Raw genomic sequence first — 15,001 nt, forward strand, 5'->3', positions numbered from 1 at the left:
GGGATCACCTGGCTCCGCAATGGAAAGTCCGCACTACGCCCGTTGCTGATGCTCTGGGACCGACTCCAGGGTAGGCCACACCAATCCAAGCTGTTAGGCCGCGAGGGAGGGCGAAAATGCGACTGGGAGAAAAGTCGCATTCACCGAGGTAAGTACCTGAAAAACAGTTTCCCCCTATTCCCCACACACTAAAACACACTTTAAGTAGCAATGTTACAAAATTTTGTGATTTAAAAAATCAAGTCTGCAATTTATCCCATCAGATAAAGCATAAAAATAAGTTTAATTTGATACCTAATTCACTTTCATATCTTCAGTATTAAAAAAGCTATGGCCATTTTCATACTCGGAAATTAGTATCTTGTTCCCTATTGCTTTTCCATTGACTTAACACAAACGCTGTGATCGAGGACAGTCAAAAGCCCATAACGTTCTTAAAAATTAAGAGAACTGAATGAAATATTCAGTTATTATAGATTGAAGCATTCTGAAACAAATATGAAACATCTTACTTGGATGACCTCAAATTAAAGCATATAATTAGTTAGTTACCCAATTACAAAATTACAAAATTGATTGCTGTGACGGCAATAGTAATACACTAATACACACCCAGACTGCCTAGAAAATTCAAAAATGTGATATTCTCAAGATCAGAACTTTAATATTATTGTATTATATGCTGTAAGTCCGTAACAGATAGGTAAATAAATTACAATTTCTAGCAAAAGACCAAGTCTTTATGGAGAAGATCAGTTGCTAACTGATACATTGGCATATTATAATCAGTAGCAACCAATAAGCAACTCTGTACACTTTGTTTTTCCTCAACTTTTTAATTTTGGCATTGTAAACTACAAGTGTTTGCTCTTCAAACCACGCATAACATGCCTTTCAACCCACTACTTTCCCATTAAGAATACCCTGTATATCAGCACATTTAGAGTATACATTCGGATAATCTCTGCAAATGCTGTTTAAATCAGTCTCGTTCAATTATTTTCCTAGTTTTTACCTCTCTTTCGTGTCTCGAGCAAGCTCATTGTCTTTCTGTCGCTTGATGATTTCTGCTCTCAATTCCTTCTGTTTTTTCTTCCGTGTGCTCCTCTGCACTCTCCCCCATGTCACTGCCTTACAGAGCACCTCCTCCCTATGATGCTCCTCGAGATTATCAAGGTAATTGCCTGTTCTATTCTTGCAGGCCCGCATCCTACATGACAAATAGCACATGGTGGCATTGGGAGATTTCTGTTTCGATGAGCTAAACATCCCCATTATCTCCTCCGCATCAATGTTATGTGATCTTGCTGATGCAGTCTTCTCCTTCAGTTTCTCAGATACATCAAGTTCAAAGTATTTACTATACTGCCTCTCCAACACAGTGACTGATAACAGCTTGAAGACAGCTCCTCATCTTTGAACTAAACTGTGGATGTACTGGTAGCTCCCGAAGTTTTATCAATGTGGCATCAAGATGCACCTCCTCACCGAAGAAATCTTCCCTTGCCAATATCAAGTTCTCTGGATTTTCCGTGGCTTCCTTTAGAGCAGCAATCACCCCTTTAACCACTTTGATGCCATCAACATGGTTGATCTGATTCTGCCTTGAAATGTAGAAGCGCTTCATCCAAGACCCAGTCTGATATTTGCCAAGTAAGCCCAATATCTGAAGTTCTACTTTTGCTTCAGCCTGGGTGAAGTCATGGAGGATGGTGCTTCTCGTCCCCCCACAGGATGTTCCGCTATTCAGCATAGCAACAAAGTCATCATAATGTTCTATGAGCTTGCCACTACTATGGAAAAGTAGATGTAATCTGTTGCCACGGTACCGTGGGAGGACACCTCGGGGGATGTTCCTTTCATCCAAAAATGCAACAAATCCTTTTGGGCCCCCTTTTCCATTCTTGTACTAAAGATTGCTCATCTGCAGTATCACATTTACTGCAAGACAATCTTTCCCAAACAAGAAATTTCCTTTGGATTGTTTCTGCATTTTGAGGGCTGAGCGAACTGATGATGCGATAGAGTCAAGAGGATGCAAGTGGCAGTAGAGCACATTCAAAGTTTTACCCCCACTCACTGCTCACAATCCTAATAGCAGCACGATTAGCTGAACACCTGTCACTCATTGTATTTTAAATGTTGTCGATTATGTTTTGCCTGGTGTCTTGAAAATCTGCTTGCTCATTGAAATAAGTGTAAGTTTTACACAAATTGTCAACTTTTTCGCAAATATATTGCGCATATTCTTCAGCAGTCCCACCAGCCAATTCATCGACTGCTGCAGAAATACATTTATGTGTGGTGGTGAAGTGTACACTGTTAATATGGGTCTCTTCTTGGGTGGGTGCATCAAAACCCACAGTCAAGTCCTTTGTTGCTAGAATCATCTCTGCTGTCTGCAACTCTGCAATAGCTCCCAATTCTCTGGCCATAACCTCAACTGCACTGTGTCGAGGAACATGATCCAGATTAAGTCCACTCCGCTTGTAGAACTGGCTTATCAGGATTGGAATGTTTGCTGTGGGAATTTTGTTTACAATACGGTCAATCACATGCATCCTTGTAATTGAGGAGTAAGTCTTCTGGTCCACCTTTGACTTGACAATACTGGCAGCCTGCAGAGTTTAGATTGTTTCTTTGAAGACAAGATTGTCAAATTCGAGGCGTCACACGTCCTCTTCCATGTCCTTTAGTTTTTCATTAACTTTTCTGTACTGGTGAATTGAAACAGTTTTCCTCTTTTTCTTACTGCCACGAAACATCAGCAATTGTCTGTGTGCTTTTTTAAGTCTCAAAAACTCTGCCTTGGTTTCAGCAAGCTCTCGTGTAAAGGTTTTCCCACGTAATTTTGTTTTGAGTTCCTGAATCTTTCTGTCCTTTAAATCTATTTGGTTTCGCTTTGTACACGTTTGGGAGTTTTCAACGGTGCCCTACTGATCATTGTGCGATACGTTAGTGCAAGAGCGATCTTGGATGTGGACAGAACGTTTAATATTTCAGTTTCTGTGTCCTTGGTGAAAGACTTGGGAATTCTCTGCTACATCTTGTTGAAACACTAGATGTCGATGGCATTGGTTCAGGTGAGGCAGCAGCTGTCGTTGGCGTTGCTAGATTCAGTGGAGGATGCAGACTTTAACTATCATCGCCCATGTCCTCAGTGTCTTGAAATATGGGCACTTGGCTTTCGGCTGATGTCAAGGATTCAGGATCTTGAGCAGCAGGCGGTGGAATGTCATCTAAATTAATGTGTTGACTGCCTTCTGGAAGTTTAAACGTTTCATCACAAATTTTCATAAATGCTCCAAGTTCCTTGGGATTGCTGAGTTTTTTAGACTTAAGCAAAGTCCGGTTAACGAGAGTCCTCACTCTTGAGTTAACAGCAGCAAATGAATAGCCTTCTGTATCCGACAAAGGGAAATGTGAACTCGGCGATTTCTCTGTTTCAGACAGACTTTTTCCAAACGAGGTATACAAGTACAAGATGTGTCCATTTTAAAGATCCCTCTTAGACTCGGCCATGACAGCGAAATTCACTTCAAGTTGAACTCTAGCTCTGCCTGGCTGGGCTTTTGGATTTACAATGTTGCATTTCCTCTTCGGAGACATCTGTTTATAATGTAATTTGTTTTTAAATCACTGAACAGCATTAACAGAAACAAGTTATTATTTGCAGTTTTAGATAAAGGTAGAAATTATAAAATGAAACGCTAAACAAATAGTAAATACCCAACAAAATAATCCATATTCATCAGTTTCATCAAATCAATCAATTAATTAATTTCATAATTGAATCAATTAAATTCATCTAAATTCAATTATTAGATCTAAACATCTATCAATTTCTTAAGAAAAGGCTAACATTTTTAAACAGCCCAAATATCCAAATCACATTCACACAATAATTCACAATATAACAAGATTTTTAAATCTCACTGTCATGAATATATATGCCGAATGGGAGGAATTTAATGTTTAATTCCCATAAATTAATCCAGAAACATCCACTCAAAATATAATCAAAATTATTATTTTTTGCACAAGACTGTTGTGGATATTTAGTATAAAAATATTGATTGTGGATAGACAATTACACGAAATATAGATGATTTAGATGCTTTTACGACATGATTGTCCAAAAAAAAGAGGATTTTAATCTTGCGAGTGGCTGTTTCTGGAATGTGATGCATTGGAACGTTGCCTTTGCCGTAAATGTTAACCCCATATCGGCAGGAAAGACATGGCCGATTCGTTTGAGGACTGAATAACAATTTCGCGTCGTAAAATTAGACTAAAGCCACCCCAAGAAGTAACATTATATGTGAAATAAACAACTTACCCTTAGTATTGTCCTGATATTACGGTCCATCACGTTGAAGGCGTTGAGGGCATTCGAAGTCGCTTTTTACTTTAATACAACTATTAAATTGTCCAGAGATTTAAAAAAAAAAACCGGCAACGGAAGTCCGATCGATTTTTCTTCATCGACTAGCAGACCGAGGAAATCCCTCTCCGACAAGCTGTACAAACCTGCATTTTAGTCACACAGCACTGAAAGTGGCCCTTCAGCCCAACTCGCCCAAATCAGACTAAGATGCCCTATCTAAGTTCATCCTATTTGCCCGCATTTGGCATATCACCCACTAAACCTTGCTTATGAATGTAGTTATTACATCTGCTTCAACTACCTCCTCTGCCAGCTTAATTCATATATACGTAGTATCCACTTTCTACGTGAAAAAGTTACTCCTCAGGTCCTTCTTAAATTATGCCCTTCATCAAAAAACCCAGACCCTCTTGTTCGATTACTCTACTCTGTGTAAAAAACCTATACATTCACACTGTCTATTATTCACAGGGATTTATGTGCCTCTCCAAGTTCACCCCTTCACAGCTTCCTGCATTCCAAGCACCGAAATCCTAGCCTGCCCAACCCCTCTCTTATAGCTCAGGCTCTCGTGGCCTGGCAGCATCCTTGTAAATCTACTCTGCACTCATTTCAGCATAATGACATTCTTACTGTAGCAGGGTGACCAAAACTGAACAAAATACTTCAAAATACAGACTCACACATGTCTTTATAAGTGGAACAGAATGTCCTAACTTCTATATTCAAAATCCTAACGGATACGATACTATACGTTAGAGCTTTATTGTTTCTGGGAGGGATATTAGTCTACCAACAGTCATAACACCCAACACGATATATGAAACATGGAATTAAAGTGCTGAATATGAAAGTCCAGATTTGGGGATGTGGAAAGATTGGGAAGGGCAGTGGTTGGAGGGGGGGGGGGGGGGTGGGGGGGGGGGGGGGGGGCTGTGGTGGGGTGGGGGGGGGGGTCAGTCTACCCCACGACAGAAGGAGGAGGAGTTGTAGAGTTTAATAGCCACAGTGAAAAAGGATCTCCTGTGGCCTTCTGTGCTGCATCTTGGTGGAACCAATCTGTTGCCAATGGTTCTCCTCGGGTTAACCAGTACATCATGGAGGGGGTGAGGTGTATTGTACAAGATGCTCCGCAGTTTGAGGACCATTTCCAATTAATCCAACTACACCTCCAGGATGGAGCCTGCCTTCCAGATGAGCTTGTTAATTATGTTGGCGTCCGTGGGCTTCACCCTGCAGCCCTAGTGCACTGCAACGACAAAGATGGCACTGGCCACCATCGATTCATAGAACATCTGCAGCATCTTACTGATGTCGTTGCAAGAGCGAAGCGTCCTCTGAAAGTCCCTTCTTATACAATGCCCCAGCGTTCCAAGGTCAATGTACCAACAGCCATCTTTAGAACCCTATATATATATGATGCCATTCTGAGAACTATGCACCTCGACTCCAAGATTAATCTGCTCCATGTGCTCCCCAGAGCCCTACCATTTATTGTGAGGTCTTGCCCTGATTGGGCTTCCAAAAATGCAATACCTCACACGTATCTGCATTAATCTCCATTAGCCATTCTTCAGCCGACTTGCCTAGCTGATCAAGATCCAGCTGTAATTTTTGATAACCATCTTCACTATCTATAATTCCATCTTCATTAATGTCTTCTGCAAACATTCTAACCATGACTTACACAACTAGTCACTGGCCTCTATTAAAAAACAGCCTTTCACCGCTACCATATTCTTCCTTCCATTAAGCCAATTCTGTATCCAGCCAAGGTACACAAAAATGCTGGAGAAACTCTGCGGGTGCAGCAGCATCTATGGAGCGAAGGAAATAGGCAGGGTATAGGCCCGAAACGTTGCCTATTTCCTTCGCTCCATAGTTGCTGCTGTACCCGCTGAGTTTCTCCAGCATTTTTGTGTACCTTCGATTTCCCAGCATCTGCAGTTCCTTCTTAAAAACTCTGTATCCAGCCAGCTAGCTCTCCCTGGATGCTATGTGGTCTAAACAAACAGATCAGCCTGCCATGCGATATCTTATCAAAGTCCATATGGACTACATATGTTGCATTGCCATCATCAAATTTCGTGGTTACTTCGTCAAAAATTCAATTTAAATCGTGAGACTCGATTTCCCATGTACAAAACCATATAATCTATCCAAAATCACCCTATTTTGATCCAAAAGGATATATATATTCTCCCTCAGAATCCTTTCTAGTAACTGACCAAACTCATATACTCCCACAATTTCTTCCTTAGTTTCCTGCAATGTCCATCAAAATATCTGATCAGGCCTGAGAGATTTATCTACCTTCATAAACATTAAGATGTCAGTACCCGCAGAACCATAATATGGTCTGTCTTCCAGATATCTCCATTTCCTGTCCAGAGTTCCCTAGTCTTCATGACTTTCACCGCAGTAAAAACTGCGGATGATTACTCATTTAAGACCTTGTTCTTCTCCTGCACCTCACCACATAAATTACCGTTTTTGTTTCTGAGCGGCCCTGTTATCTATCCAGTTACCATCGTTTTCTTAATGTGCTTACAAAATATTTTGGATTCTTCTTAATCGTATCTTTCAGAGCTACCTCTTCACACTTTTCGCCCCATCCTCATTTCCTCTGTCCATCTATCCCATAAATTCCTACAGAATACAGTTGATCGCAGGTTCGTATACCTGACCCATGCCTCATTTTCCGTGACCAAAGCCTCAATTTCTCTTGTCACCAGGCTTCCTTACTCCCCCCTGCCATGTCATTCACTTTCACGGTCCATGCATGCTTTGAACTCTCACAATTACACGCCGAAAAGTATTCCAATTGCCATACATCCTTTTGCCCGCAAACAACCTACTCCAATCAACTTTAGCTAGTTCCTGCCCAATACCATCGAATTCACCCCCCCCCCCCCCCCCCCCCCACCCCCTCCCCCAATTCAGAACTTTAATGGCCTTATGAATGAATTTAAGATACAAGAACTGCTTCACTGGTCCCAAAAGCCCAGCCCAACGATAGTTGAACCATGTGCGCTTCCCTAAGTCTATGTCAAACATTACCCTCTCTCTTTTAGAGGCCTTTAACAGATGAGGGTGATAAAACACAGTCTATATTGGGAAAGTTAAAATCCCCAACTATGACAACATCATTAGATTTTAAGCTGCTTGCAATCTCGGCGCATATTTGTTCTTATGATTCCTGCTGACTATCTGCGGGCCTACAGTGCCACTTCTTACACGGTGATCATTCTTTTTTTATTTCTCAGCTCCACCCATAGAGCTTCACACAACAGACCATTAGTAATGTTATCTTGGACGATTTGCATGATGTTCTCCTTACCAATAAAGTAACTCTCCTTCCTCCTGTTTCCCCTCACCTCTATCCCGACTGCAGCACCTAAGCCTTGGAACATTAACGTGGCATTGCTGTCCTCCTCTCAGCCAGGTATCCATAACGGCTGTGACGTCCCTGTTACACATACCGATCTTCACCCTGAGTTCATCCACATTTCCGTAGGCCTCTCAAGTTGAAATAGGTGCAAGTTAGTCCACACTTCTCCCAACCATGCTCATGTCTATCCTGTCCATAGAACATGTTTTCATTGATTTCCAGCCTCTCTCTCAGCTGACAACTGCATTGCTTCATCCCTCTGCCAATCTAGTTTAAACCATCCTGAGTAGCACTTGAAAACCTGCCTGCCAGGATATTGTTTCCCCTTCAGTCCAGCTGCCAACATATCTCTTGTACAGGACACATCTGCCCCAGAAGAGATTCCTATTTTTTTTAATTCTTTTTTTTATTTTAACAATAAAAAGGAGACAGAAAGAGAATAGAAAAGAAATAGAGAAGTGTGTGATATCGGAAAATGAGAAAAAGAAAAGGAGAAAAGAAAGAAAATAGAGAGAAAAGAAGAAGAGGTAGAAAGCAGAAAAATAAAAGGGAGATAGCTATTTATTATTCTTGACCACCATTCACCCAATCCTGAAACGGATCATTTCTGCGTTTGTGTTGCACCATATGCTTGTAAGAAGTTGACAAATGGGGACCAATTCCTTAGGAATTCGTCTACTTTGTCTGTTAGGAGGAATCGCATTTCTTCAAGATGTCAGGTTTCCAACATGTTTGAAATCCACATTTTAAGCGTTGGTATCGATGTATTTTTCCATAGTGTCAGTATAAGTGTTTTTGCCATATTAAAAAGTTTCCCCTTCAGTCCAGCTGCCAACATCCCTCTTGTACAGGACACCTCTTCCCCAGAAGAGATTCCAATGGTCCAAATACCCTGTTTCCAAACACCAATTCCTCAACCAATCACTTGTCTGCCTTTCTGTTCCGAACCTCATTAGCACATGGCATCTGGAGGAATCATGAGATTACTATCCTCCAGCTCCTGGTTTTTAACTTTTGCCCAACTCACTGTATTCTATATGGAGGACAATCCATTTTGTTACCTATGTCATATATGTCGAATTGTGGATAGTGAGGAAGATATCTTTCCTAACTGACCACTCACTATATATGTTTCAACTGCAAATTCATTAACAATATTTACTGGAGAAATCGGCGGCTGGAATGGCAGATTAACAGCGGTTTAATCCAAACAAGTGTGAGGTGTTGTACCTTGGGAGGTCTAATGCAAACAAAAAGTATACAATTAACGGAAAGAACTAGAATAGCATTAATAAATAGAGGGATCTTCGGGTCCATGTCCATAATCCCCCGAAAGAGACAACACAAGTAGATATACAGTGGTGAAGAAGGGATATGGTATGTTAGGCTTCACTGGATGGGGCACTGGGTATAACAGACATGAATGTTATAATGCAGCTTTATAGAACTTTGTTTGTGCCAAATTGGGTATACTCCATGTATACTGCATCGGGTGGCGCCAGCAATGGCCGCTTCGCCAATAGTCTGTCTGTCCATTCCTTCTTTTGTTGTTTGTTTGTGTCTGTTAAATGTATGTTTTAATAACAATAATCATAATAATAAACCTTATTTCAGACTCAATGTCGAGACAAGGGACGACATAACATAAAATACATTGCATATTAAAACACCAAAAATACATATAAGGCTTAGTATATTACTTACAAAAGCATCATAAAGTATATACAAAAACACAATACATTATTTAAAATCCTGAATTGTTTTTAAAAAAGTGTCCTTTAGCTTGCTTTATGTGGGGGGTGGGAGAGTCGGGAGAAACTTCAGCTAATCTCTTACCTCGACGGAGATGCATTATTTTCTGTATTGTATCCCCGTCCCCACTGCGGCCAACATCGAGGAGTTGGCGCCCTTTACTGGAGACTGATTTTAGGAGCTCCCCCACGGGAGCCTGCGGACTTACCATCGTGGAGCCCGAGGTCCCTTTGCCAGATATCGACCTCTAAGCTCTACCGCAGGAGCCTGCGGACTTCAACATTGTGGAGCTCGCGGTCTCTGGTCAGAGACCGACTTAGTGAGCACCAAGCCGCAGTAGCTTCGACCGCCCCGACGCGGGAGCTACGACCGCCCTGACGCGGGAGCTACGACCGCCCTGACGCGGAGCTTCGGTCGCTGGATGCTGGAGCTTCGATCACCCCAACTGTGGATGGTTCGACTGCCCCGACCGCGGGAGAATAAAGAGGAAGACGTTTATACTTTATTCATCACAGTGAGGAATGTGGGGAATCCGCTCTGGTTGATGTTAACGTATGTAGTTGTGTGTCTTGTGGCTTTTTTTAATATGGCTGTAAGGTAATTCGAATTTCACTGTAGCTTAAACGGCACATGTGACAATAAACTGAACTTGAAACCTTGAAACCTTGAGTTCTAGTCGCCCCATTGCAGGAAGGTTGTGTGTTTTGGAGAGGGTGTATAAAAGGTTATCAGAATGATGCCTGGGGTAGTGGTAGAAAATAGTCAATAGGTGCAGGAGCAGGTCAGTCGGCATTTCGAGCCAGCACCGCCGCTCACTGTGATCATGGCTGATCATCCACAATCAGTACCCCATTCATGCCTTCTGCCCATGTCCCTTTATTCCGCTATATTTGTCTAACTCTCTCCTAAAAGCATTAAGAAAATTGGCCTCCACAGCCTTCTGAGGCAGTAAATTCCACAGATTTACTCTCGGGGTAAAAAAGGGTTTCCTCATCTCCGTTCTAAATGGTCTATCCCTTATTCTTAAACTGTGGCCGCTGGTTCGGGACTTCCCCAACATCGGGAAGATGTTTCCTGCCTCGAGAGTGTCAAATCACTTAAATATCCCATATGTTTCAATATGATCCCTTCTGCTCGGTCTAAATTCCAGTGTATATCAGTCACTCGATTATTTCAACATATGACAGTTCAGCCATCCCGGGAATTAACCTCGTTCCCTGCATTCCCCCAAAAGCAAAAATGTCCATCCTAAAATTTGGAAACCAAAATTGCACACAATACTCCAAGCGTGGTGTCAATAAGTCCATGTACAACTGCAGAAGGACCTCATTGATCCTATACTCAACTCCTCTTGTTATGAAGGCCAACATGTAATTTGCATTCTTCACTGCCTGCTGTATCTGCATGCTTACTTTCAGTGACTAATGAACAAGGACACCCAGATTTCGTTGAATTTACCCTTTTTCCTAACTTGACACAATTCAGATAATAATCTGCCTTCATGTTATTGCCAGCAAAGTGGATAACCTCACATGAATCCACATTAAACTGCATCTGCCATGCATCTGCCCATTCATACAACCTGTCCAATTCCCCCTGCATCCTCATAGCATCCTCCTCACAGTTCGCACTGCCACCCGGCATTGCATCATCTGCAAATATGCTAATGTTACTTTTAATACCTCCATTTAAATCATTAGTGTATATAAGTAAATAGCTGCGGTCCCAGCTCCGAGTCTTGCGGTACTCCGAGTCACTTCCTGCCATTCTGAAAGGGACCCGTTAATCCCTACTCTTTGTTACCTGTCTTCTAACCAATTTTCTATCCATATCAGTACCTTACCCCCAATACCATGTGCTCTCATTTTGCGTGATAAAATTTGCTGGACTTCTTTGAAGGAGTAAATAGCAGGACAGACAAAAGATAGTCAGCAGGTGTTGTTTACTTAGATTTTCACCAAGCCTTTTATAAGGTGCCACACGCAAGGCTGCTAACGAAGATGAGAGCCTTTGGAATCAAAGGGCAGATACTACCATGGGTATGACGTAGACTGGATGACAAAAGGCAAAGAGTGGCAATAAAGGGGGCTTTTTCTGGTTGGCTGCCAGTGACTAGCGGTGACTAGACCCTGGGCTCTGTGCTGCTCTTCACGATTTATATTAATGAATTGGATGAAGCTATTAGAAACATAGAAACATACAAAATAGGTGCAGGAGTAGGCCATTCGGCCCTTCGAGCCTGCACCGCCATTCAATATGATCATGGTTCATCATCCACCTCAGTATCCTGTACCTGCCTTTTCTCCATATCCCCTGCTCCCTTTAGCCACAAGGGCCATATCTAACTCCCTCTTAAATATAGCCAATGAAATGGCCTCAATTACCTTCTGTGGCAGAGAATTCCAGAGATTCACCACTCTCTGTGTGAAAGATGTTTTCCTCATCTCGGTCCTAAAAGATTTCCCCCTTATCCTTAAACTGTGACTCCATGTTCAGGACGTCCCCAACATCAGGAGCCACTTCCTGCATCTAGCCTTTCCTGCCCCTTAAGAATCTTGTAAGTTTCTATAAGGTCCCCCCTCAATCTTCTAAATTCTAGCGAGTACACGCCGAGTTTGTCCAATGTTTATTCATATGAAAGTCCTCCCATGCCAGGAATCAGTCTGATGAACCTTCTCTGCACTCCCTCTATGGCAAGAATGTCTTTCCTCAGATTAGGAGACCAAAACTGTACGCAATACTCCAGGTGTGGTCTCACCAAGACTATGTACAACTGCAGTAGAAACTCCCTACTCCTATATTCAAATCATTTTGCTAGGAATGCTAACATACCATTCGTTTTCTTCACTGCCTGCTGCACCTGCATGCCTACTTTCATTGACTGGTGTACCATGACACCCAGGTCTCGTTGCATCTCTCCTTTTCCTAATCGGCCACCATTCAGAAAATAGTCTACTTTCCTGTTTTTGCCACCAAAGTGGATAACCTCACAATTATCCACATTATACTGCATCTGCCATGCATTTTCCCACTCACCCAGCCTATCCAAGTCACCTTGCAGCCTCCTAGCATCCTCCACACAGCTAACACTGCCCCCAGCTTTGTGTCATCCGCAAATTTGGAGATGTTGCATTCAATTCCCTCGTCCAAGTCATTAATATATATCGTAAATAGCTGGGGTCCCAGCACTTTCATATGAAGAAAGACTGGATAGAATCGGCTTGTATTAGCTAGAATTTACAAGATTGAGGGGGGTTCTTATAGAAACTTACACAATTCTTAAGGGGTTGGACAGGCTAGATGCAGGAAGATTGTTCCAGATGTTGGGGAAGTCCAAAACAAGGGGTCACAATAGCATCCTCCTCACAGCTAACGCTGCCCCGCTGCTACGTGTCATCTGCAAACTTGGACATATTGCATTCAATTCCCTCGTCCAAATCATTAATCTATATTACTAAAACTCTGTTCTTGACAGGTTTTGGTGATCTGTGCTGCGATTTCCGAGAGAACGCCGCCACCTACGGCCATCATTTTTGGCCACCTCGCTCAGAGCCCTCCTCCGCCGCATGTGTGCGGAGGATTTTTCCCGTCTATGAAATATGACAGATATATTAATGTTTTTACAACATTCCACATTCTCTCTGCTGCCCCTGCTGGAGGGAAGCGGAGGGACTTTAAAACCAGGAAGTGGGGTGCCTCAATCAGTCTCTGCAAGTGGTGTGCCTCAATCAGAACTCTGAATGACTGAACAAATGTATCCACAGCTGCGAGAACTCATAATGTGATTTGAAAATGAAAATATGGTTAGTTTGAGGGAAGAAAGCACTGCCTGCAAATGGTTGTTTGGGGGGTTTGGGTAAAATGGCATATTCTCTCTCTCCCCACCTCTCTCTCTCTCCCCACCTCTCTCTCTCTCTCTCTCCTTATCCCTCTCTCTTTCTCCCTATCCCTCTCTCTTTCTCTCTCTCTCCCCCCTGTCTCGCTCCCTTTCTCTTTCTCTCTCTCTCCCCCCTGTCTCTCCCCCTGTCTCTCTCCCCTGTCTCCCCCCCCCTCCCCTCTCCACCCTCTCTGCCCGCCTCCCCCCTCCTCTCCCCCTCCACTCTCCCTCACCTCTCCCCTCTCCCCTCTCCCCCGCTCCACTCTCTCCCCCCTATCCCCTTTCTCTCTCGCTCCTCTTTTTATCCCTCTCCTCCCCTCCATACCCTCTCCCACCGTCCCTCCCCTAAACCCCCTCCCCTCCATACACCCCTACCCCCTTCCCTCTATCCTCCCCCCCCTCCCTGCTCCCCACCTCTCCCCTCCCCTCCCCTCACCCCCTCTCAGCACACCCTCTCCCCCTCTCCCCCCCCCCCCTCCCCCCCCTCCCCCCCCTCCCCCCCTCTCCCTCCCTCCCTCCCCCTCCCCCCACTCTCTCTCTCCCCCTCCTCCCTACCCTCTTCCCTCCACCCCTCCCTCCCCCTCCCTGCTCCACACCTCACCCCCCTCTCAGCACCCACTCTCTCTCCCCATCACTCTCACCCTCTCTCTCTCCTCCTCCAACTTTCCCCTCTCACCCACCCTTCCTCTTCTCCTCCTCTCCACCCGCCTATCCCTCTTGCCCCTCTCTCTGTGCCTCTCTCTCTGTCTCTGCCCCTTCTCTTTCTGTCCACACTCTCTAACCCCCCTCCCCCCTCCCTCTGTAGACGTGACTGCAAGTTGGGGGCTATGCGTCAGTAGATAGGGTGGTTATGGGGTAAAAGAAGCAAATTAATAATATTTATATAATATCAAGGGGAGTAATTAGCGTGACTGCGGGGGGGATATTCAGTGTGTGTGACGCTGCATGCTGCATCCCCCCCCCCCCCCCCCCCCCCCCCACAAACGCACGTTGGAGGAACAGACCCAACGGGTCTGCAGTTGGTCTAGTATTTATTGTAAATAGCTGGGGTCCCAGCACTGAGCCTTGCGGTGCCCCACTAGTCACTTCCTACCATTCTGAAAAGGACCCGTTTAATCCTACACTTTGCATCCTGTCTGCAGCCAGTTATCTATCCACATCAATTCTGAACCCCGAATACCGTGTGCTTTAAGTTTGTATACTAATCTCTTATGTGGGACCTTGTCGAATGCCTTCTGAAAATCCAGATATAACACATCCACTGGTTCTCCCTAATCCACTCGACTAGTTACATCCTCGAAAAATTCTATAAGATTCGACAGACATGATTTACCTTTCATAAATCCATGCTGACTTTGTCCAATAATTTCACCACTTTGCAAATGTGCTGCTATTCCATCTTTAATAACTGACTCTAGCAGTTTCTCCACTACCGATGTTGGACTAACTGGTCTGTAATTCCCCCTATTCTCTCTCCCTCCCTTTTTAAAAAGTTACATTAGCTGCCCTCCAATCCTCAGGAACTACTCCAGAATCTAAAGAGTTTTTTAAAATTATCACTAATGCATCCACTATTTCTGGGGCTACTTCCTTC

At 43.6% G+C, this 15,001-nt stretch overlaps 1 long non-coding RNA gene across 1 annotated transcript; it reads right to left on the reverse strand.

Moving 5' to 3' along the window:
* Window positions 1-1,711: 1,711 nt before the first annotated feature.
* On the reverse strand, window positions 1,712-7,815 carry LOC116985737. The gene is made up of 3 exons (XR_004415341.1): window positions 7,805-7,815; window positions 5,073-5,076; window positions 1,712-1,790 (listed from the first exon to the last, which is right to left on the reverse strand). It is a non-coding gene; the product is annotated as an uncharacterized LOC116985737 (long non-coding RNA).
* Window positions 7,816-15,001: the final 7,186 nt, after the last annotated feature.

Source organism: Amblyraja radiata, chromosome 2, assembly GCF_010909765.2.
Source record: "Amblyraja radiata isolate CabotCenter1 chromosome 2, sAmbRad1.1.pri, whole genome shotgun sequence".
NCBI lineage: Eukaryota > Metazoa > Chordata > Chondrichthyes > Rajiformes > Rajidae > Amblyraja > Amblyraja radiata.